Genomic DNA, 25,987 nt, shown 5'->3' with positions numbered 1-25,987 from the left:
TTCACCTAACTATAAGCAATATATGTAGGAGTCGGTGCAAGAGAAATTGAGGAGTCGGAGTCGAAGGTTTGGTTTACCGACTCCACAGCCCTGAATTTAATATAGAAGAACCAAAGTGGTGGGAGCACAGCTGAGCATCGATGAACACTGAAAAAGGTCATGTTCATACATTGTAGGCCCCTTGTGGTTCTTGCCGTTATTTTCCTAAGTTGCAGCAGAAATGATGGGGTTGTTCCACAATCATGGCAGAACAAAAAATGCAACATGAACACAACATAAAGACAAATCAAAAGTCCTCCATAAAAAAATAAAGTGTCACATGGAGTTTTGGTCAAACTTCGCCGACTGTCATGGTGGCCTTGGGCTCTGTTCAGATTTTGACACTCCGTCCGATGGTTTCTCTTGTGTCTGGGATCAACACAAGCAGACTTGGGTGTCGACTTGATGTGTACTGATTCATAAGCAGGCTAGTAAGAGTTAATCTCTGCTGGTCTGCTTGCTCTTTTGATCACATGTTGTGGGGAGACCTATCACATCTGTTCCCCTCCTATTTATGCTGGTTGAAACCTTCCACCCACGCCACCTATAGTTTGTCTTTGTTGGTCTGTAAGGTGTGGTCTCCCAGACTTAATGGTGAAAGTTGTGCTCATTGCTTGGTGTAGTTCTGGAGTTTACCCCCTATTCTTTTGTAGCTTCCTTGCTGCTCTTGCTTTTCCTCCTGAACTCTTATTTCCTTTACCTTTTGTGTGTACATGCGGTGTGGCAGAGATTTGGTTTTCCCCTGTCTGACTTCATCTGTGGGTTCGTCACACTCCTGTCCCGTCCGTCCCTGGTGTGAGGGGAAATCAGATCAAAACTCGTCAGGAGCAGGGTCACGTAGGTGACTCAGGCATCTCCACCAATAGGAGTATCCCTGAGATTAAGGATAGCATAGCCCCCCCCTAGCTTGAGGAACGTCCTAGTTCTCTACTATTTCGTAGTCATTGTGACAAACTCTTATTTCATAGCTTCCAAGTGATTAAAATCCAAAACTCACAAAATCATCAAGATTAAAAACAGCCGCATTTCGGTGTGTACACCTTACCTTGCCACAATGCAAGACCCGTACGCTGTATCAACCAAGGGTGAGCTGACTACTTTTTTTTGCTTTTTTTCTATGAATACTTGTTCTACAAATTCTGTAAAGCACTGTGTTTGTTTGTACAACATCTCTGCAAAAAAAAGCATTGAAGGAGTGTGAACACTGTCATAAGCTATTATAATTTGTATCAAGAATGGTTAAAGCATCACTCAAACATTTTTTTTATTATAGTATTCTAATGGTGCTACTAACCTAAGATCCCTGACCCTAATCTCATAATTATGCTCCGCTGTCTTCAGCAATTCCCGGCATCGCTCCAGTCCCGCTCCATCATCTTGTTGTGACCAAAACTTCAACACAAGCTCTCAATGCAAGTCTATGAGAGCCAGAATGAGGCTCTTATAGACTTGCATTGAAAAGGAACATCTGGATAACTCCAGCAAACACTGGAGCGATCTGGCAGGTGACAAACTACTGGAGACCGACTGGATTGGCATGGCCAAAAGATGAAGACAGTGGCTAATAAGCATGAGAACAGGAGCAGGGAACGTAGATTAGAAGCACCACCCCAGCGCTGCAAAAAAAACCAACAACATTGGAGTGGTGCTTAAAAAATTACAAAGTGCTTGTAAAAACAAGCAACTTTGCAATTCATTTTTCTATAGAGCTTGTAAGTGCTGCTCTATGGCTGTCCCCTGCACTCTTCTGATGCTGCAGAGTCAAATCTGCCTCTATTTGTCTATTAATCATACAGGAGAGGAAAGGGTAAGTTGATCACACTGCCATAGACAAATCAGTCAGATATGGATAGCAAAGGATGTGATTTATTACTATGTGTTTCGGAGAACACAGTCTCCTTCTTCAGGATAATCACAGATGGATAATCACAGATGGAATCTATGAATATCCTGAAGGAGACTGATTTCTCTAACACGGGTAGTAATAAATCACATCTTTGGCCATCCATATCTGACTAATTTGGGACTATCCTGAAGAAGGAGACTGTATTCTCCGAAACGCATTGTAATAAATCACAACCTTGGCCATCTATATGTGACTGATTTGTGATTATCCTGAAGAAGGAGACTGTGTTCTCTGAAACGCGTAGTGATAAATCACATCCTTGGCCATCCATATCTGACTGATTTCTCCACAGCAGTGCGGTCGAGTTAGCCTTTCTTCTCCTGTATGATTGATCCAATTTTTGGGGACCGCGGTAGCCGTTTTCTACATGCCTTTATGGTGGTCGTGACCAATTCACAACCTTTCCAGGTAAGCATATCCACGTATATACCATTACCTTAATCTCAGATATCACCCAGTGGGCGCCAATTTGTTTGTCCAGCTATTTTCTATTTTTCTACTTGCAGCTTCGCAGAGCGCACAGTTCAAAGTGTCAATCAAGCAATCATGGCGAGCAGAAAGCCGGGAATCAGGGGTACGGCGCTCTATTGCCAAAGAGGATGAGAACCTCATTCAAAATATTGTAGCCCATTGGGGAATGCAAAATTACCCACTACCATTGGGGAGTTGAAAACCAGTATAATTAAAGTCTCTGCAGTTGTAAACAAGTGTTACCCTGAACGGGGGCTATTTTGAGGGCTTTTCCATATTCATTGGTGACTCAAGGTCACATCATATATATTTACACTAATGTCCTACTGTTGTGTTAATTCCATCTTGCCGTTTCGTCACATATCTTAGCAAAAACTACAAGATTCCAGCTCAAACTTGGGTGACAGCCATCCTGCCTCCCGTTGGGATGGTCACTCAACTTTTTCACATCCATTTAAAACTGAATACCTTTCCAGATGAAGTAAAATGCAAAATCTTTGTTTTAATTATATTATTTTTTTACTGAGCTTTCTTAGCTTAAGAAAAATGAAAGGGCTTTGCCAGTACATATTTTAGAAAATGTCCTTCCTACTCATTCTATGGCACCCACTAAGCTGAGCCTAATGTCAACATTGCAGCAATACTCAGGTTCCTACATGCCCTCCTACCCTCCTTTTACTTTCCAAAATGTAAAGAATACCCTGACATTAAACATAGTGTGTCCATGGGACAAATGTGTCACAAAACACAATGCACTTTGCTGTGACATCACATGTGTGCTTCAATCAGATTTTAGCTGTGACATCACAAGTAGGTTTAAAAAAGAATACAGCTGTGACATCACAAGTGGGGTTAAAAAAACACCCATAACTGTGACATCACAAGTAGAGTTCAGAAAGAAACACAACTGTGATATCACAAGTGGAGTTCAGAAAGAAAACACAACTGTGATATCACAAGTGGAGTTCAGAAAGAAACACAACTGTGATATCACAAGCGGGGTTCAGAAAGAAACACAACTGTGATATCACAAGCGGGGTTCAGAAACACAAGTGGAGGTCAGAAAGAAACACAAATGTGATATCACAAGTGGCGTTCAGAAAGAAACACAATTGTGACATCACAAGTGGGGTTCAGAAAGAAACACAGCTGTTTCACAAGTGGGGTTCAGAAAGAAACACAGCTGTTTCACAAGTGGGGTTCAGAAAGAAACACAACTGTGGTATCACAAGTGGGGTTCAGAAAGAAACACAACTGTGACATCTCAAGTGGGGTTCAGAAAGAAACACAGCTGTGACATCACGAGTGGGGTTCAGAAAGAAACACAGCTGTGACATCACAAGTGGAGTTCAGAAAGAAACACAACTGTGATATCACAAGTGGTGTTCAGAAAGAAACACAGCTGTGATATCACAAGTGGAGTTCAGAAAGAAACACAACTGTGACATCACAAGTGGGGTTCAGAAAGAAACACAACTGTGACATCACAAGTGGGGTTCAGAAAGAAACACAGCTGTTTCACAAGTGGTTTGCAGTCAGTTGAGTTACAGGGACATTCTTTCCCAAAAATAAAAAATAAATAAGTTGGCAACTCGGGTAAATGTTGTTACCTCACAAGGAGGTTTCAGAGAGGTGAGGTGCTGAGACATTACAGATGGTTTCTTCGTACAGTCATGGCTTTTGAAGACTGACATAAATTTGTTTTTTCACAAAGTTTGCCGCTTCCATTTTTATAGTGGTAATTAATATTAATGCTAGATTATTATTAGGAGTAATCAGATGAATTTCAAAATCATTCTTTGTCATGTAAATTAACTTAAACTCAAAAACTCAATTTCCACTGAAATTCAGCCCTGCCATAAAATGACCTGCTACAACATTTCAGTGATCTTCTCATTATGCTCATAAGAAAGTGTTAACAAAGATAATCAGCCGATATTACTCTGTCATGCTGATTGAATTATAATAGCAGACGGTTGCTCTAAAACGGAGGCTGCTGCCTGAAATCATTCTCTTCAGCTGTTAACCATGGTTATCTCCAAGGAAACACGTGAAGTCACCATTGCTTTGTATCAATAGTGCTTTACAGACAAGGACATTGCTGTTTGCAAGATTGCCCCTAAATCAACCCTTTATTGGATCAACAACTTCAAAGAGAGAAGTTAAAGGGAACCTGTCACCAGATTTGTCCCATATAAACTGCAACCACCACTAGTGAGTCCTTATATATACCGTAGCATTCAAGAATACTGTATATAAGAGCCCAAGCCGCTCTGTATAACATAAAAAAGCTTTTATTATACTCACCTATGGGGCGGTCCAGTCCATGGGCGTCGCTGGTCGCTGTTCTTGATCCAGCGCTTCCTCTCTGCTTACAAACGCCATCCTCCGTCCCTGCTTCGTGTGGATGACGCATCCTACGTCATCCACACAGTTATGCTTCTGCGCACGTGCAGTTCTCTCTGCCCTACTGAGGTCAGATCAAAGTATTGTAATCCGTATGAGCGGGGCGGTCTTTGACATTTTCCTTGTGCCTGCGAATTACAGTACTTTACTCTGCCCTCAGCAAAACAGAGAGAAGTGCGCATGCGCAGGAGAGCCATGGAGGACACATTGTTGATGACGTCAGGACACATCATCCATACGAAGTAAGAAGGAAGATGGCGATCAAAAGCAGATAGGAGGCATCAGACCAAGGCCAGTGATGTCCATCAGACCGGACTGCCCTGCAGGTGAGTCTAAGCCTAGGCATTTATATACAGCATTCTGGAATATATTAGGGCTTAGTGATGGTGGACACAGAAAATATAGGTCAAATCTGGTGACGGGTTCCCTTAACTTGCTGAGATGAAGGCTCAGGACAATCAAGAATGTCCAGCAAGTGCCAGGACGATCTTCTAAAGAAAATTCCGCTACAGAATCAGTTCAACACCAGTGCAGAGCTTGCTGTAGAATGGCAGCAGGCAGGTATAGGTGAATCTGTACACACAGTGAGACGAAGGTTTTTGGAAGCGGCCTAGTGTCAAGGAGGGAAGCAAAGAAATCACTTCTCTCCCAGAAAACTATAAAGGTCAAACTGATATTACGCACAGGGATTAGACTACAGAGGTAAACTCTTTTTTTTTTTTTCTCTGATGAAGCCTTTCAGGTTGTTTGGGGAATCTCAAAGACAGATTATCTGAAGAATAAAAGGTGAGTGCTACCATAAAGCTAGTGTCCTGCTATTAGTAAAGAAGACTGGTTAAGTCATGTGAGGTGCTGTGACATCAGAAGGTGACATCACCGCCATGTTTTTGTCTGACGAGCTGCTGTGACATCACAACTAGTTGGTGACGTTATACAGCAAAAAGGGATTTTCCATCCCCAAATTAGCAGTCGAAAATGAAGGCTCCCATAGCCCTCTGTTGTTAATGTCCGCCCCTGGGCCTCCATATCGCTAAACCTCTGTCTGCCGTGACTGTATGCATTTTGCAAGCAGGTGGAACAGACAATATTGTGTTTTATCATCCTGAGACAATGGAACGACATACAGTAATGAAGTCACACAGCGGATATCTAAATATTTCTGGATGAGCTCTTAATACAGCGCTGCCTAACAAAATCCTTTCAAGAGCAAGAGCAGAAATCCATTCATTTATTTTTTCAGCGCTCTATTTACTTTGTCTTAATGTGTTTGTGAAAGCCAATCCCAAATCAGCTATTTCATGAAATCTATAGCAACTGGTTGGAAAACAGCCATTTATCAGCACAGAACGCAGGTGAAATATCCACGAGAACAAAACATTTCCATACCATGCTTTACACTTCCATGCTTGGTTTACAACTCCCATCTGACACAAGCCAACCAGATTTTATATATAGAACGATATATGTACTACAGCAGTTACTTATGAAAAATTAAGTTTAAACAACAAAGGCCAAATAAACGACATTACTACACCCCAGGGTGGTGAACTCCTGGTCAAGGCACTAAAATGACTAACAGTGCAATTAGGTGATCATCGCTCGATCCCATGCATTAATATCCCATGCTGTGTATAGAGATCCTTCACACGTAATTGGCTTTATTGAACAGCCAAACTTTATCATTTGTACCAGAGCTACAAGATCCTACAGTGAGCCAACCTCTCCATTTTCTACAATCTGATTGGCTACAGAGTGTTCTATCCCCGGCCACTTCAAATCTAATCTTCTAATGGTATAATCTGACTGGCTACAGAGTATTCTATCCCCGCCCACTTCAAATCTCTTCTTCTAATGGTATAATCTGACTGGCTACAGAGTATTCTATCCCCGCCCACTTCAAAACTGATCTTCTAATGTTATCATCTGACTGGCTACAGAGTGTTCTATCCCCGCCCACTTCAAAACTGATCTTCTAATGTTATCATCTGACTGGCTACAGAGTGTTCTATCCCCGCCCACTTCAAAACTGATCTTCTAATGTTATCATCTGACTGGCTACAGAGTGTTCTATCCCCGCCCACTTCAAAACTGATCTTCTAATGTTATCATCTGACTGGCTACAGAGTGTTCTATCCCCGCCCACTTCAAAACTGATCTTCTAATGGTATAATATGACTGGTTACAGAGTGTTCTATCCCCGCCCACTTAAAAAAAAATGAGGGCACTCTGGATAAGGAAAAAGTAAAGACTAAACATAATAAGCTCAGCCCCTATTGAGATAATACAATAATACGTCATGCGCCATAGAATTTATCGTGTTAAGTAAATACGGTGATGCTCTGCTGTCTGCGAACAAAGGGATTAAGGTCATGAGGATCCCAGATTTTATTCCGCCTCTTCGTAAAATAATGCAAAGAAAAAAATAAAACAAATGGTAATATCTTTGTAAGGATTTATAGACACAACCTTTTTATCTGAGCAATCAAGATATTAAGTATGTGACCAATGGAGGGTATCGCTATGCCATACTGTGTCACCCACAAAGGCTCAACATTGGCAACAAAGCTTTTCACAAATACATTAAATGGGGGTATTTCTGTGTCAGCAATGGTTCGGATCAATGGACCCAATTGCTTCATAGGCCCATATGATGCGTGTAGTTCAGAGGATCAAATTTATGGTCAGGCCTGGATTTGGATCTGCAATAATAACAGATTCAGAAATGTATCCATATTTATGGTCTAATGTCTGGGACCTGAGACTATACTGAGAATATAGGGTATGCAGTGTTGGTATACCACTGTATCCTCCATTACTGCAGCATGACTCCATTCAAGAGGATGGTGCAGTCCGTTGCACAGCCGGGTTGCAAGGAGCGCTGCTCTGCAGGGAAAAAATAGAAGGGGAAGCAATGCTGAATCATTGCTTTTTCAGGAGCACTTGAAATCCAAGAAGTTCGACATTCTACTGTTCAGAAATTGTCGGAAATATCCACGCGAAATGCCATTACTTTATGAGATGGAATATATCCCTAACTCATAAGTGACATCCTAAATATTTTAATAGAATTTTAGGTAATAATTGATGTTATCATTCGCTCTTGTAGGATCAAGCTACAGGAAATGTCTCTATGAACCCATCACCACTCCCCACAACTACAAAACCAAGCATGAAAAATGAATTCAGCCATAAAGCCAAAGGAAAGTAAATATTTCTCAACAATGTTGGAAACCAGGATGACGAGCTCCATTCTAGAAACATTAAAGACTCTTAATAACGTCAACTGAAGATCAAAGACACCATGAATCCTATTAACACTGCGGCCAACAACTACAAAAGGTGCAGCAAATAAAGCATCAAATGGAGGAAGCACAAAATAAGCTGCAGATTTATGATGGGAGAGGCAGGGCATCCTAATAGCCGTAATAGTTATGGACGGGGACACATGATAGCATCCGGACAGCTTCACCTCATCGCCCAATACCCCAGTGCTGACCTGGAAAAGTCAAATGGGGTCATGGGGAAAACTACTGCTGAGAAGGAAAAACTAATGTGGCCAAATATAAGAGTGATTGGATACTGGGGACAGGTAGATAGATATATAGATAGAGGGATAGATAGATAGATAGATAGAGGGATAGATAGAGGGATAGATAGATAGATAGATAGATAGAGGGATAGAGGGATAGATAGATAGATAGATAGATAGATAGATAGATAGAGGGATAGATAGATAGATAGATATAGGGATAGATAGATAGATAGATAGATAGATAGATAGATAGATAGATAGATAGAGGGATAGATAGATAGATAGATAGATAGATAGATAGATAGATAGATAGATAGATAGATAGATAGATAGATAGATAGATAGATAGATAGATAGATAGATATAGGGATAGATAGATAGATAGATAGGTAGATAGATAGATATAGGGATAGATAGATAGGTAGATAGGTAGATAGATATAGGGATAGATAGATAATGGATAGATAGATAGATATAGGGATAGATAGATAATAAATAGATGATAGATAATGGATAAATAGATATAGTTAATAGAGAGATAATAGATAATGGATAGATAGCTGGATAGAGAGATAGATAAATAATGGATAGATAGATAGATGATAGTTAATAGATAGATAGCTGGATAGAGATATAGATAGATAATGGATAGATAGCTGGATAGAGAGATAGATAATGGATAGATAGATGATAGATAATAGATAGATAATGGATAGATAGTTAATGGATAGATAGCTGGATAGATAATAAATGGTTAGGTAGATAATAGATAAATATGAAGGATAGACTGATATGACCTAAAGATGATAGATAGATAGATAGATAGATATGAAAAGAGATGGACAGATATAGATAGATGGATAGATAGATGTGAAATAGAGATTGATGGATAAATTAATAGATAGCTAAATTGATGGATAAATATACAGTAGACAGGTAGATAGAAAACAAAAGAGATGGATTGATATAGATAGATAATAGACAGATACATTGGTGGATAGATACATATGAAATAGATAGATAGATAGACGTGTGTGTATTATTTTTATATATATATATATATATATATATATATATATATATATAATTGAATAATATTTAAATGAGATAATATATATTAGAAATACGGCTATCAACCTATTTCTGTATAGTGATAACGCAAAATAATTCCACAATCACACCCACCTCCCATACACTGCAGTTATTTAACCCTTTATTCAGCCATAGTTCAAATAATAATGCTTTATAAAGTATCTGCAGACTAATACATCCCAGCTGTTATCACTAAAACAACTATTCTCCTAATATCTCAGATTAAGATTCCTCATATGTGAAATCAGCATCATCTAATACAGCAAACAGTAATAAAGTGAACTTCATCCTGATGTGAAACTACCACTCTCATCATGACAGCAGCAGAACACTGTACACAATATTGACACTAGTCTATTCCTAAGACAAAACATTGTGCAAAACACAAAACAATTCAGCATTCTCAGCACAGGTTGTGCCCTCAGAAGTCTGAATCTACATGTGTGTCACCCATCACATGTATTGTGGCCATAAGAACCTGCACTCATCTCCTTATCTACACAAGGGGGATTTGTCAAAGGGAGATTGCTGATTTTTTAATCCCATTCTGCTCTCTCTGAAAATGTATTCCTGGCATAACCAGGGCTGAAGCCACAGACACAGGTCTATGTGATCTTCAGCATCACCTTCTAGACCTAGTCTACAATGAAAGAGCACAACTCCTGAGATCTGCAGAACTGTAGGACACCCAAGGGTCAATTTAGATAGTATAAATACTGAGGTCTATGTGGTCTCCAACATCACCTTTTCCAAGTCCGAAGGAGTCATGAACAGTTCTGAATAACTATTAGATCCTACTGAGGTCTAGGCTCACCTTTAGTCCCTAGATTATGAAAGGTGAAGTCTACATGGTTGAAATATTGAGGTCTATGTGATCTCCAAACTGGAGGAGCAAGATGAACTCTTGAGGCTCAATGCAAGGTCTACGATGCAGGTGAAGTCTACATGGCTGAAATATTGGGGTCCATGTGATCTATATGAACTCTGGAGGCTCAATGCAAGGACTAAGATGCAGCTGAAGTCTACATGACTGAAATATTGAGTAGTATGGGATCTCCAAAACTGGAGGAGCAATATGAACTCTTGAGGCTCAATGCAAGGACTAAGATGCAGGTGAAGTCTACATGGCTGAAATATTGGGGTCTATGTGATCTATATGAACTCTTGAGGCTCAATGCAAGGACTAAGATGCAGGTGAAGTCTACATGACTGAAATATTGAGGTCTATGTGATCTCCAAAACTGGAGGAGCAATATGAACTCTTGAGGCTCAATGCAAGGACTAAGATGCAGGTGAAGTCTACATGGCTGAAATATTGGGGTCTATGTGATCTATATGAACTCTGGAGGCTCAATGCAAGGACTAAGATGCAGGTGAAGTCTACATGACTGAAATATTGAGTAGTATGTGATCTCCAAAACTGGAGGAGCAATATGAACTCTTGAGGCTCAATGCAAGGACTAAGATGCAGGTGAAGTCTACATGGCTGAAATATTGGGGTCTATGTGATCTATATGAACTCTTGAGGCTCAATGCAAGGACTAAGATGCAGGAGAAGTCTACATGGCTGAAATACTTAGATCTACACAAATATTAGCTCCTCCATGCTCAATTGAAGGTTTAGTAACAGGTAAAAAGTCTACATGACTGAAGAATTGAGGTCTAGACCTATCCTTTGGCCTCATTTCTAAGGTGAGGTCTACAGGTATAAAATATTAAGGCCAATGTGATCTTCAGACTCACCTTTCAGGTTCATTGCTTGGCTACAAGTGTGAAATATCTACAACAGCCAGGCTCATCCAGCTTAATAGATGGCAGAGGCTGTAATACTGAGGGCTAAGCAATCTCAAGACTCACCTTTCAGACTCACTCCATGGCTGTAGAAGTCTACATAGGCATCAATTCTGCAGAAGAACATTTGCTGGAGGAGAAACAAACATCCATTGGCCCAAGGGGAGGAGGATGAACCGTTCTTGTTCAAGGTAGAGACAGTGTTTCACCTTGGAAATCCCAGACACAGTGTTGCAGTTTGCAGAGAGGAGGATGATGCTTGTTGTGAGTCACTTATCCATGGGGCTTGCTGGAGCTCTCACAGTATGACAGTCTCCTGAAGGTGTGGCAGCTCCAGATCCTACAGGCTTCACCAGCAGCCCCTGGAATCCACAGTGCAGCAGCAGCAGGACCCCCCTTTCTGTTTTAGCACTGGCTACTTTTGTTCTGTGTGCTGTGTGACTCCAGCTCTCCCTCTGCTGAGCTCATGTCTATTCCTCCCATACACTCCCCTCCCCTTGCACAATGAGCACACTGCTGGAACTTAAGCCTCCAGGGCTCTTACAAGACACATCTTTTCCCAGGTGAACAAGGGATCAGTAAACACCTGTCTGAGCATCAGGTTTCTGAAGCTGTACAGGAAGACTGGAAGAAGGGAGGAATCACAAAGACAGGGAAGGGGCTCTGCCTCTATATATGGATGGTCTGTTATACATGATAGAAAGGCTGCATCCAGCTGAGTACACACAACTGTATAGACTGAAGCAGGAGAGAGCTATACTGTGCATTATATGGAACTGATGACCACTGTGATCAGCACATGGTCACCCAGCTCTAATGTGCAGCTCCATGGAGGCCAGGGAGTATCAATGCCATGCAGGAGCTGGGAGAGCTGGGTGCCAACTCTTATAGAAGGTGTACTCAGGCTCAGGCTGGCCCAAAGGGGAATCCCCAGGTAGGCCCACCCCTCTATATTACAGTTATATAATATGTGCATGAAAATGAAGAGTGGGCCCCAGAGTAAATATAACATAAAAAGATGATGTCAGGGGGTCCTTCTCCCATATCACACAATCAACAGAGCCAGAGAAAAGCCTGTCAGGGGGTGATTAACCTGCAAACAGGACAATATACACACAAGGAATACACAGAATGGACAGAGCACCACGCCTAATATACGAACCTAAACAAAATGATACACAACCCCCCATATCTCACCATCACAGATGATAAATAGATGATAGATAGATAAATAGATAGATATACAGAGAGATGGATAGTATATAGAGATAGATAAATGCTGAAGATAGATAAACAAATATATATATATATATATATTTATATATATATATATATATATATATATATACGGATAGATAGATGCTGAAGATATATATATATATATATATCTCAATATACAACATATACAATATACAACATATACAATATATATATATATATATATATATATATATATATATATATATATATATATATATATATGCATATGCTAGCTGTACTATCCGGCTTCGCCCGGGTTAATAACTGTTGTTAACAAAATAGAATGCGTTAACAAAAATGTATTCTGCACACACAAAACACAAAACAAATAGAAATGTAATTATTAAAAGGCAAAAACTAAGCTAATAGAAGCATTTCACAACATATATTTCAACACCACAGATATTCCACACAGATTTAACTAAATTGGCCAAGTAATGTGCTCCATCTGTCTCTTTCCCTGTCTGCCTGTGTCTCTCTGTCTCTTTTTTTGTCTGTCTCTATCTCTCTGTTTCTTTCCCCATCTTTCTCTTTCTAGGTCTGTCTCTTTCCCAGGTCTGTCTCTTTCCACGTCTGTCTCTATCAAGGTCTGTGTCTTTCCTCATCTATCTTTGTCTGTCTCTCTGGCTGTCTCCTCCTTCCCTGTCTGCCTGTCTCTGTCCCTGTCTGCATGTCTGTCTGTCTCTTTCCCCATCTGTCTCTTTCCCCATCTGTCTCTTTCCCCATCTGTCTCTTTCCCCATCTGTCTCTTTCCCCGTCTGTCTCTCTCCAGGTCTGTCTCTCTCCAGGTCAGTCTCTCTCCAGGTCAGTCTCTCTCCAGGTCAGTCTCTTTCCAGGTCAGTCTCTTTCCAGGTCAGTCTCTGTCTGTCTCTTTCCCCGTTTGTCTCTTTCACCGTCTGTCTCTTTCCCTGTCTCTCTCTCTGTCTCTCTCTCTCTCTGTCTCTTTCCCTTTCTGTCTCTGTCTGTCTCTCTGTCTGTCTCTCTATCTCTCTCTGTCCGTCTCCCCACCGACATCTTATTACCTCACATATCAGCTTCTTATACTATGAATGTCTTTTGTTCCTATAGCAACCAATCACAGCTCCTACTAATAACTTGTAGTTCCAGGCTCCATTTACTTTAATGGAAGCATGTTTTTTGGAGAGTAACTGTAAAGCGCAGGGTTAAATTTTCCTGTCAAAACATAGTCTACGACGTTCCCTGGGTCATATGAGGTGTCTGTGCAAAATTTCGTGATTGTAAATGCGACTGGGTAGATGCACTTTTCGTTTCACCTTTTCCCCATTATGTAGATAGGGGCAAAATTGATTGGTAAATTGGAACGCGCGGGGTTAAAATTTCGCCTCACAACATAGCCTATGACGCTCTCGGGGTCCAGACGTGTGAGTGTGTAAAATTTAGCTGCAACGGTGCAGATGCCAATCCCGGACATGCATACACACACATTCAGCTTTACATATTAGATAGATATATATATTTATTTTTTTATATATATATATATATATATATATATATATATATATATATATATATATATATATATATATACAGTGCCTACAAGTAGTATTCAACCCCCTGCAGATTTAGCAGGTTTGATAAGATGCAAATAAGTTAGAACCTGCAAACTTCAAACAAGAGCAGGATTTATTAACAGATGCATAAATCTTACAAACCAACAAGTTATGTTGCTCAGTTAAATTTTAATAAATTTTCAACATAAAAGTGTGGGTCAATTATTATTCAACCCCTAGGTTTAATATTTTGTGGAATAACCCCTTGTTTGCAATTACAGCTAATAATCGTCTTTTATAAGACCTGATCAGGCCGGCACAGGTCTCTGGAGTTATCTTGGCCCACTCCTCCATGCAGATCTTCTCCAAGTTATCTAGGTTCTTTGGGTGTCTCATGTGGACTTTAATCTTGAGCTCCTTCCACAAGTTTTCAATTGGGTTAAGGTCAGGAGACTGACTAGGCCACTGCAACACCTTGATTTTTTCCCTCTTGAACCAGGCCTTGGTTTTCTTGGCTGTGTGCTTTGGGTCGTTGTCTTGTTGGAAGATGAAATGACGACCCATCTTAAGATCCTTGATGGAGGAGCGGAGGTTCTTGGCCAAAATCTCCAGGTAAGCCGTGCTATCCATCTTCCCATGGATGCAGACCAGATGGCCAGGCCCCTTGGCTGAGAAACAGCCCTGCAGCATGATGCTGCCACCACCATGCTTGACTGTAGGGATGGTATTCTTGGGGTTGTATGCAGTGCCATCCAGTCTCCAAACGTTACGTGTGTGGTTGGCACCAAAGATCTCGATCTTGGTCTCATCAGACCAGAGAACCTTGAACCAGTCTGTCTCAGAGTCCTCCAAGTGATCATGAGCAAACTGTAGACGAGCCTTGACATGACGCTTTGAAAGTAAAGGTACCTTACGGGCTCGTCTGTAACGGAGACCATTGCGGTGGAGTACGTTACTTATGGTATTGACTGAAACCAATGTCCCCACTGCCATGAGATCTTCCCGGAGCTCCTTCCTTGTTGTCCTTGGGTTAGCCTTGACTCTTCGGACAAGCCTGGCCTCGGCACGGGTGGAAACTTTCAAAGGCTGTCCAGGCCGTGGAAGGCTAACAGTAGTTCCATAAGCCTTCCACTTCCGGATGATGCTCCCAACAGTGGAGACAGGTAGGCCCAACTCCTTGGAAAGGGTTTTGTACCCCTTGCCAGCCTTGTGACCCTCCACGATCTTGTCTCTGATGGCCTTGGAATGCTCCTTTGTCTTTCCCATGTTGACCAAGTATGAGTGCTGTTCACAAGTTTGTGGAGGGTCTTAATTAGTCAGAAAAGGCTGGAAAAAGAGATAATTAATCCAAACATGTGAAGCTCATTGCTCTTTGTGCCTGAAATACTTCTTAATACTTTAGGGGAACCAAACAGAATTCTGGTGGATTGAGGGGTTGAATAATAAATGACCCTCTGAATAAACTTTTCACAATTTAAAAAAAAAAAAAGAAAGAAATAACATTCTTTTTTGCTGCAGTGCATTTCACACTTCCAGGCTGATCTACAGTCCAAATATATATATATATATATATAATATATATATTAAATACACGCGTATATAGGGATAGATAGATAAATAGATAGTATATAGCTTGATAGATAGATAGATAATTGTAATGACATCTGGACCCTTGAGCCAAGGTAAAAGGTGGTTATTCCATTGGCCCATATGTAAAAGAACAGTACTATTAAAGACCCACAATAGCTGGGGGGGCTCTTTTTAGATATTTTGCATTGAGGTCCAGAAGATTCAAATTACCCATCTGGACAGATTCATACTAAGATAGATAGTTGGATATATATACAGTGCCTTGCGAAAGTATTCAACCGTCTTGAATTTTTCAACCTTTTCCCACATTTCAGGCTTCAAACACAAAGATAAAAATGTTAATGTTCTGGTGAAGAATCAACAACAAGTGGGACACAATTGTGAAGGGTTATTGCTTATTTTAAACTTTTGTAAAAAAGAATAAACTGAAAATTGGGGCGTGCAATATTATTCATCCCCTTTACTTTCAGTGCAGCAAACTCACTCCAGAAGTTCATTGAGGATCTCTGAATGATCCAATGTTGTCTTAAATGACTGATGATGATGAATATAATCCCCCTGTGTGTAATCAAGTGTCCGTATAAATGCACCTGCTCTGTGATAGTCTCAGTGTTCTGTTTATAGCGCAGATAGCATCATGAAGACCAAGGAACACAACAGGCAGGTCCGTGATACTGTTGTGGAGAAGTTTTGGTTTGATTTTCAAAACTTCAAATATCCCAAGGAGCACTGTGCAAGCGATCATATTGAAATGGAAGGAGTATCATACCACTGCAAAGCTACCAAGACCCGGCCGTCCATCCAAACTTTCATCTCAAAGAAGGAGAAGATTGATCAGAGATGCAGCCAAGAGGCCCATGATCACTCTGGATGAACTGCAGAGATCTGCAGCTGAGGTGGGAGAGTCTGTCCATAGGACAACAATCAGTCATACACTGCACAAATCTGACCCTTATGGAAGTGGCAACAAGAAAGCCGTTTCTCAAAGATATCCATAAAAAGTGTCATTTGACACTAGAACTACTGAAGTAGTCATTTTGACTACTTTGCACTATGTATTTCTATATAGCTGTCAAGAGTCCAGTAGTTCTAGTGTTAAAGCTTGCCACAAGCCACCTGGGAGACACCAAACATGTGGAAGAAGGTGCTCTGGTCAGATGAAACCAAAATCAAACTATTTGGGAACAATGCCAACCAATATGTTTGGTGTAAAAGATACACAGCTCATCACCCTGAACACACCATCCCCACTGTCAAACATGGTGGTGGCAGCATCATGGTTTGGGCCTGCTTTTCTTCAGCAGGGACAGGGAAGATGGTTAAAATTGATAGGCAGATGGATGGAGCCAAATACAGGAACATTCTTGAAGAAAATCTGTTGGAGTCTGCAAAAGACCTGAGACTGGGACAGAGATTTGTCTTCCAACAAGACAATGATCCCAAACATAAAGCAAAATCTACAATGGAATGGTTCACAAATAAACGTATCCAGGTGTTAGAATGGCCAAGTCACAGTCCAGACCTGAATCCAATCGAGAATCTGTGGAAAGAGCTGAAAACTGCTGTTCACAAACGCTCTCCATCCAACCTCACTCAGCTCCAGCTGTTTACAAAGGAAGAATGGGCGAGAATTTCAGCCTCTCGATGTGCAAAACTGATAGAGACATACCCCAAGCGACTGCAGCTGTAATCGCAGCAAAAGGGGGCGCTACAAAGTATTAACTTAAAGGGGATGAATAATATTGCACGCCCCAATTTTCAGTTTATTATTTTTTAAAAATGTTTAAAATAAGCAATACATTTCATTCAACTTCACAATTGTGTCCCACTTGTTGTTGATTCTTCACCAGAACATTAACATTATTATCTTTATGTTTGAAGCCTGAAATGTGGGAAAAGGTTGAAAAATTCAAGGGGGTCGAATACTTTCGCAAGGCACTGTATGTGGATAGATAGATAGATAGATAGATGGATTATAGATAGATGATAGATAGACAGCTATAGCCTGTGCAAAGAAAAAAAAGTGAACTTTAGTTAGCCTATGGGGCACAGAAAAAGGTGCATCATATACTTGAACTACCATATACTTGAGCACGGTGGCTCAGTGGTTAGCACTGAAGTCTTGCAGCGCTGGGGTTCTGGGTTCAAATCCCACCAAGGACACCTTTTGCAAGGAGTTTGTATGTTCTCCCCATGTTTGATCGGTGTTCTCTGGTTTCCTCCCATACTCCAAAACATACTGATAGGGAACCTAGCTTGTGAGCCCCAATGGGGACAGTGTTACCATTGTATGTAAAGCGCTGTGGAATTAACAGTGCTATATAAATGAATAAATATTATTATATTATTAACCTCAGTAAGGATGCCTGTGATAATGTTAAAGGGAATCTGTCACCAGGTTTTTGCCACTAAAGGGGGCTTTACACGCTACGGCATCGCTAATGCGGACTCGTTGGGGTCACAGAATTTGTGACACACATCCGGCCACATTAGCGATGTTGTTGCGTGTGACACCGATGAGCGATTTTACATCGTCGCAAAAACGTGCAAAATCGCTCATCGGTGACATGGGGGTCCATTCTCAAAAATCGTTACTGTAGCAGGACACAGGTTGTTCCTCGTTCCTGCAGCAGCACACATCGCTCCGTGTGACTCCGCAGGAACGAGGAAGCTCTCCTTACCTGCCTCCCGGCCGCTATGAGGAAGGATGGAGGTCGGCAGGATGTTACGTCCCGCTCATCTCCGTCCCTCCGCTTCTATTGGGTGGCCGCTCAGTGACGTCGCTGTGACGCCGCACGGACCGCCCCCTGAGAAAGGAGGCGGTTCGCCGGTCACAGCGACGTCGCCGGGCAGGTAAGTATGTGTGACGGGTGTAAGCGATGTTATGCGGCACGGGCAGCGATTTACCCGTGTCGCACAACAGATGGGGGCGGGTACCCACGCTAGCGATATCGGGACCGATATCGCAGTGTGTAAAGCGGCCTTTAGTCTGACAACAGCATAATGTGGAGACAGAGACCCTGATTCCAGCGATGAGACACTTACTGTGCTGCTTTGTGTAGTATTGATAAAATCACTGATTAATCAGCAGTAGATTATCATTACAGGACTACTTGGCGTGCTGCAGGTAGTCCAGCATATTCATGAGCTCTGTATAACTGCTAGATCTCCATCAGAGACAACATTGAATTTATCAAAATGACAGCAAACAGCTCAGTAAGTGACACATCGCTGGAATCAGGGTCTGTGGCTCTATATTATGCTGCTCTCAGATGGGGGAGCAAAAACCTGGTGACCTATTCTCTTGAATCTCATTAGTATTATTACATAGATAATCTGACGGACTGACACAGCTATACTCACCTTCCTTATACGCTCATGAATTGCTTGAGAAAGGTTCCATGACCCAGAACATCGCCATGGGCTAATTACAGTGCACTCTCTTATGTGCACAGTCCATTGGAGTGTTGCTTCTTCTAAACTTTCTATATTGCTATAACAATTGGATCTTTGTTTAGGAGGCTTTGCACCCGAAAGCAATACGTTTTTGGATCTGTTGCACTATATATATATATATATATATATATATATATATATATATATATTATATATACACATACATATATATATATATATATATATATATATATATATATATATGTATGTGTATATATAATATATATATATATATATATATATATATATATATAATTATTATTTTTTTTATAAATATTTGGGCTTAGGCTTTGTGAGGTAAATCCGGAGATATGACGATAAATCATGATATTCAAGTATGTCAGGAAGCCCTCTCCTGGTGTCACCCCCCCTTTCCTTCACACAACTGGTTTAGCAACAAATCCCATGGCCATCTCCTGTGATATGGAGATGAGGTGGTGTGGGAACAATGGACACAGGATGACTCCCTGCCGTCACCCTGTAACAAGAGTTGTATCTCATTAGCAAGGCTATGGAACTAGCTAGACAGAACGACTCCAGTAAAAAATGGTTCATATCTCGCAAGCCATATTTCCGATAAATACGGCAACCATAAAAATGGTGTTTTCGCATGCGGACGATGCTGGCACACCTTTTTTATGGGAGCGGGAGCTTGGGAAATACCCCAGGCGTGATATCAGCCAATGGGGAACTAATAGACAAGTCATGAGTCCCCTCGTTCTGTAGCTAAATTCATAACTGTCACAATGAGAGCATTGGCGTCCGCCTACGACGCTCCCAGGCAAAGTTATGGCCCATATTCCATGTTGTGGATTGTCCATAACTCAAGCCAGGGGTGGAGCAGTGCTCCCTCTGAGGTCACTAAGGTAGGAGGGGACCTGGATTTGCCCAGGTTGATAACCCTACTTCGGCCATTTTCCAGTGTTCTTTTCGCTGGGGGCACGTGTAGGAAACATCTGTGGGAAGGATCCTAGAAACCTGGGTACAGCGCCCCCCTGTGGCCAGACGCAACAAGGTAACTGCTGGAACTGTGTATACCTGTTTGTAACCCATGCTTTGATTGTAACTGTACTCTGACATATGTATATTCTGTAGATTCCCTATTGTATATATTGTAGTTCTAGTGTGCTTTAGGCTGATTAAATTATATAATTAATCTTGGGCTGTTCTGTTATCTCGATCTTGAATCCCACGTCTGTGTGTTCGGCTAATAGTTACCGCGAAGCGGTTGGTGGCAGCGAGTTGTGCCAAGGATTATTGTGGGGAGGCCAGTGAGATTCGGGAAGATATTATATATTCCGCCCGCGGAGGTCGGGGGAATATATACCCTACTCTCACCGGGGACCCTTCAATAATCGGCATAAGTAGTATAGCGGCCTCCTTGCTTATTGTCGGGCAATTCCATAATTGGCCTGACTATAAGAGGGGCGCTAGAGAGCGCGTCACGTGCTCTGTCTGTCGGTCGGGAGGTATAAAGGAGGGGTGACCCCCACTTGTTACCCCCCGATTGTGACGTACTGGTAGCCAGCGCGGGGGATTTCTGAGTGACCCCCCCGGTGGTTTGTGACATATTGGTGGCATAGCGGTGGGATCGAGATAATAGTGTGTGTGAGTGTGAGACCCATACTCCCAGACACTAAAGACTGCCTGCAGCAGCTGTGGCTGCTGGGGTCTTCAGACTAGCTCAACACTAGAGTGTCAGAGTGCAGATACTGTAAGGTGTGTGGAGGCATCAGGTGTCAGTTCTGTGTCAGTGACCAAAAGTCTGCAAGAATGGCTGAGAGCACCAGGAGCAGAGCTATGCAACTGGCCAATGCTAAGGCAGGAGCCGAAGAGAGGGAGGACGGTGCTGTGGACAGCAATGAGGAGGTTGCCCACGAGTCCTCCAGGAGCTCGACGCCAGAAAACCGTTCTGCAGAGGACATTGCGCAACCTGGCACTGCTGGACAAGATGAGGAGGAGCTCACCCAAGGTTCCTCAACGAGCCAGATGCCAGCCCTCCGCTCTGAAAGGGACAGTGAATCGCCTAGCTCTGCAGCGTGCCGCAGATCACCACGTGCCATTCCACCGAGCCTGGGAGGCTCGGATAGCCTTCTTCAAATGGCTATGGCCCTTCTCCAGGCTGGAGACCAGAAGGGCTACAAGGAACTCCTGGCAGAGCGCAGGGCAGAGCGGCAGGCAGCGCGTGACGCTGAGGCTGCGGAGCGGCACGCAGAGCGTGAGGCTGCGGAGCGAGAGCGGCAGGCAGCGCGTGAAGAGCGAGAGCGACAGGCAGACCGTGACTACCAGCTGCAGCTAGCTCAGCTCCGGCCCTCATCAGCCACACGTGACCTTCGAGACACCAAACTTCCAAAGGTCCGTGTTGAGGACTTCCCAGTGCTGGAGAAGGATGGAGACTTGGACTCTTTCTTGACTGCTTTTGAACGGACTTGCTTGCAGCACCATCTGGACAAGGACCAGTGGGCCAAATACCTGACCCCCCGTTTAAGGGGTAAGGCCCTGGATATCCTTGGGGACTTGCCTGCTGAGGCAGATCAGGGCTACGACACCATCAAGCGGGCCCTGATCCAACAGTACAACCTCACTCCAGAGTCCTACCGCAAGAAGTTCCGGAGCCTACAGAAGGGACCAAAGGACTCCTGGGCTGACCACCGGCGGGCACTTGCCCGAGCTGCCGACCACTGGACCCAAGGCCTGCAGCTTTCCACCGGACCGGAGATCCTGGACTTGTTCATCACGGAGCAACTCTTGTGGAACTGCCCTGAGGATCTCCGCCAGTTCATCCGAGACCAGAAGCCAAAGGGGTCCACGGCTACAGCTGCCCTTGCCGATGACTACACCAACAACCGGGCCCCTGAGGCCAGGAGAGCGGCCACCAGCAGCACCTGGAGAGGGGGTAAGATGAATTCTGCGACTGCCCCACCTGCCCCTAGACTGCAGGGGGTGTCCCCCTCAACTCCCCTCTCCAGGCCCGTGGCGGAACCAAGACGGTGCCACCAGTGCAACCTACCTGGACACTTCAAGGCCATGTGCCCTCAGCGTCCCAAGGCCCCGGCTCCGTCCCCGTCCCAAGGGCCGCCCAAGGTGTATTGTGTGGGTGGGGGTGGTGGTAGGTCCCTGGACAGCTTCCAACCTGTCACCGTCGGCCGGTCTGTGACCATAGGACTGCGAGACAGCGCCTCGGAGGTGACTCTGGTGCGGCCTGAGATGGTGTCCCCCCAAGACTTGATCCCTGGAAAAACCCTCGCTGTCTCCGGGATTGGAGGCACTGACCCGGCGCTGCCTGTTGCTGACATTTATGTGGACTGGGGCGCAGGGCGAGGGGTGAGGGAGGTGGGGGTAACTGATCGGATCCCTGCAAACGTGCTACTTGGGACAGATTTGGGGCAGATAACCTCCCAGTTTGGGCCCCAACCAAGGGCTGAACCTTCAGCCAGTACTGACATGCCTCCGGACAATGTTAATGTGTTATCTATGAATGATGTAAGGGAGGAGGGAGTGAACTCTGATATTTCTGCTTGCATAGACACCATAGACACACACTCAGCTGCAGCTGTGACAGGGGAGGGGGTCAGAGAAAGGTGTGACAATGCCTCTACAAGTAATCAGCCTGTGAGCTGGGATCTGTTGCCCTCTGAAGGGATAAGCAGAGAGCAGGGTGCTGCAGGGGGAGGACCAGTGTGTGGGGTGGGGGCTACCACAGCAAATGTGGGGTCCCCAGAGATTTCACAGCGGGGTTCTGTTGCTGCAGGAGGGGAACAGGCAGGTGAGATTGGGGCCGGTCCAGGAGCGGAAGTGCTCCCAGGTAAGATCTCGGTGCATGGTTCCCCCACAACCGGGGTGTCAGGAAGCCAGGTAGGCCTGCCTGAACCGGCGACTTGGTCAGGAACGGAGGAGGAGCAGGCACGACCCACGGTCGCAGCGGCTGTGGCCGCTGTCACCCGCAGTGGGAGTGCTGGAAGCCAAGGGGCCTCCCGGAGGTCCGATAGCTCTTCCCCTTCTGACCAAGTGGCAGCCGAGTCAGGTGGAGGCCAGGACACAGGTCCTGGGGTACTGACTGAAGATGTGACAGTCTCGTCGATTCTGGCCACATCTAGTCAGGGGTTTCAGGCAGCGTTAGAAGCTGACGACAGCCTGAAAGCTCTTAAGGAGCAGGCGGCACAGCCTCCCTCGGACTCGGACCCGGAGCGAGTGGTCTGGGACCAAGGACGGCTGTACCGGGCCACGGTCCAGCAGGGTTCACCGGAGGCGTGGCCCAGGGACCGACAGTTGGTGGTACCCTATCCGTTCCGGACGGAGTTGTTGCGGATCGCACATGAGATTCCGATGGCCGGACACCTAGGGATCGCTAAGACCAAGGCCAGGTTAAACCAGCATTTCTACTGGCCAAAAATGGGGGCCGATGTGGCTGCCTACTGCCGTTCGTGTGAAACCTGTCAGAGAGTGGGGAAGGCGGGGCCACGCCCCAAAGCCCCACTGGTATCTCTGCCAATCATCGATGAGCCTTTCAGGAGGGTGGCTGTGGATCTGGTCGGCCCGCTGGCCATCCCCAGCAGCTCCGGGAAACGCTTCATACTGACGGTAGTGGACTATGCCACCCGGTACCCAGAAGCAGTGGCCTTGTCGTCCATTCGGGCTGACAAGGTGGCCACCGCATTGCTGGAGATTTTCTCCCGAGTGGGTTTTCCCCAGGAAATGCTCACTGACCGGGGGACCCAATTCATGTCCCAGCTGATGGAGGCCCTCTGTAAGCAAGTCCAGGTGCGACATCTGGTGGCCAGCCCGTACCATCCACAGACTAATGGCCTGTGCGAGCGGTTCAATGGCACCTTAAAGCAGATGCTTAAGATGTTGGTCGACTCCCATGGGCGTGACTGGGAGCGGTATCTCCCACACCTGTTATTTGCTTACCGGGAGGTTCCACAGGCCTCAACAGGATTCTCACCGTTTGAGCTCCTGTACGGGCGACGTGTGCGGGGCCCCCTGGCTCTGGTGAAAGAGGCTTGGGAAGGGGATTTGGCCACCCCTGGAGTGTCGGTTATCGAGTATGTCATGCGCTTCCGGGACAAAATGCAGGCCTTGACGCAACTGGTACACGACAATATGGCTCAAGCCCAGGCCGATCAGAAGCGTTGGTACGACCAGAACGCTTGTGAGAGGACCTACCAAGTGGGTCAAGAGGTGTGGGTACTGGTCCCCGTACCACAGGACAAGCTTCAGGCAGCCTGGGAAGGCCCATACCTCGTGTACCAGCAGCTCAACCCTGTGACGTACCTGGTCACCCTGGACCCTGCCCGTGGAAGGCGGAAGCCCTTCCATGTGAACATGATGAAGGCACATCATGAGCGGGAGGCATGTGCGCTCCCCGTGTGCAACCTGCCCGAGGAGGGAGAAGCGGAAACCCTCTTGGATATGCTAGCCCAGGTTAGGGCAGGCGGATCCATTGAGGATGTGGAGGTTGGCCACCAGCTCTTGGAGGACCAACGGTCCCAGCTGTGGGCCACCCTACACCCCTTCCGGGGGTTGTTTACCAACCAGCCCGGAAGGACTAACTTGGCTGTCCATCACGTGGACACTGGGGATCATCCCCCGATCCGGCGTTCAGCATATCGGGTCTCCCTGGAGGTGCAGCAACACATGCGCCAGGAGATTGACGAGATGCTGAAGCTGGGGGTGATCCAGGCATCCAACAGCGCTTGGGCCTCGCCTGTAGTCCTCGTCCCTAAGAAGGACCGAACCACTCGGTTCTGCGTGGACTACAGGGGGCTCAATGCGGTCACGGTCGCCGATGCGTACCCAATGCCACGCATCGATGACCTGCTCGATCAGTTGGCCGGGGCTCAGTACCTGACCATCATGGATCTGAGCCGGGGATATTGGCAGATCCCCCTGACTCGCAAGGCCAGGGAACGCTCTGCCTTTATTACCCCATTTGGACTGTACGAGTCCACGGTGATGCCATTCGGGATGAGGAATGCCCCTGCCACTTTCCAGCGGATGGTCAACACCCTGCTCAAGGGACTTGAAGGGTACGCGGCCGCGTACCTGGATGACATTGCCGTCTTCAGTCCCACCTGGGAGGACCACCTAGAGCATCTAGCACAGGTGCTCAGGCGGATCCACCGGGCAGGTTTGACCATCAAGCCGGGAAAGTGTCAGCTGGCCATGAGCGAGGTCCAGTACCTCGGTCACCGGGTAGGTGGGAGAACACTGAAGCCCGAGCCTGAGAAAGTGGAAGCCATCGCATCCTGGCCCACCCCCAGGACCAAGAAGCAGGTGATGTCCTTCTTGGGGACCGCTGGGTACTATAGGAGGTTTGTTCCATGCTATAGTAGCCTGGCAAAGCCCTTGACGGACCTCACCAAGAAGAAGCTGCCCTCTGTAGTCGATTGGACAATGGACTGCGAGACAGCCTTCCGGGCCCTAAAGGACGCCCTGTCCAGCCCGCCCGTGCTACAGGCAGCCGACTTCACGCGGCCGTTTGTAGTACAGACCGACGCCAGTGACTTCGGCCTCGGTGCGGTGCTCAGCCAGGTGGACTCTGCGAGCCAAGAGCACCCAGTCTTGTACCTGAGCAGGAAGCTGTTACCAAGGGAAGTTGCCTATTCCACGATGGAGAAGGAGTGCCTGGCCATAGTGTGGGCCCTGCAGCGTCTGCAACCCTATCTATACGGGCGCCACTTCATCGTGGAGACGGACCACAATCCCCTCAGCTGGTTGCACACCGTCTCTGGGACGAATGGGCGATTGTTGCGATGGAGCCTTGCGCTCCAGCAATACAACTTCACCATTCGCCACAAAAGGGGCCGTGACCACGGTAACGCAGACGGGCTGTCCCGACAAGGAGAGGTCGCGGACGGGCGCACGGGGGAACACCGGAGTGTGCTGCCCCCTAGCGCCCTCAAAAGGGGGGAGGTGTGAGGTAAATCCGGA

General features: G+C 45.2%; 1 protein-coding gene and 1 long non-coding RNA gene across 5 annotated transcripts in view; one reads left to right on the top strand and one right to left on the bottom strand.

Moving 5' to 3' along the window:
- PLEKHG5 (pleckstrin homology and RhoGEF domain containing G5) overlaps positions 1 to 25,987 on the bottom strand; it is a 395,051-nt gene that overhangs the window by 204,963 nt on the left and 164,101 nt on the right. Inside the window, exon 1 of one of the 4 annotated variants that reach the window (XM_075328650.1) lies at positions 11,304 to 11,677. The exons of the other annotated variants lie outside the window; for them this stretch is intronic. The gene's annotated coding sequence lies outside the window, so the exon portion shown is untranslated. Of the gene's footprint in view, positions 1 to 11,303; positions 11,678 to 25,987 lie in introns of those variants that run through there. 4 annotated transcript variants of the gene reach the window in all.
- Positions 3,933 to 8,160, top strand: LOC142257148 (uncharacterized). The gene is made up of 3 exons (XR_012727595.1): positions 3,933 to 4,048; positions 5,557 to 5,608; positions 7,929 to 8,160. It is a non-coding gene; the product is annotated as an uncharacterized LOC142257148 (long non-coding RNA).

The sequence above is a fragment of the Anomaloglossus baeobatrachus genome, chromosome 11 (genome assembly GCF_048569485.1).
Source record: "Anomaloglossus baeobatrachus isolate aAnoBae1 chromosome 11, aAnoBae1.hap1, whole genome shotgun sequence".
NCBI lineage: Eukaryota > Metazoa > Chordata > Amphibia > Anura > Aromobatidae > Anomaloglossus > Anomaloglossus baeobatrachus.
The sequence above is the reverse complement of the archived record's forward strand: the minus strand, read 5'-3'. Positions and strand labels throughout refer to the sequence as shown.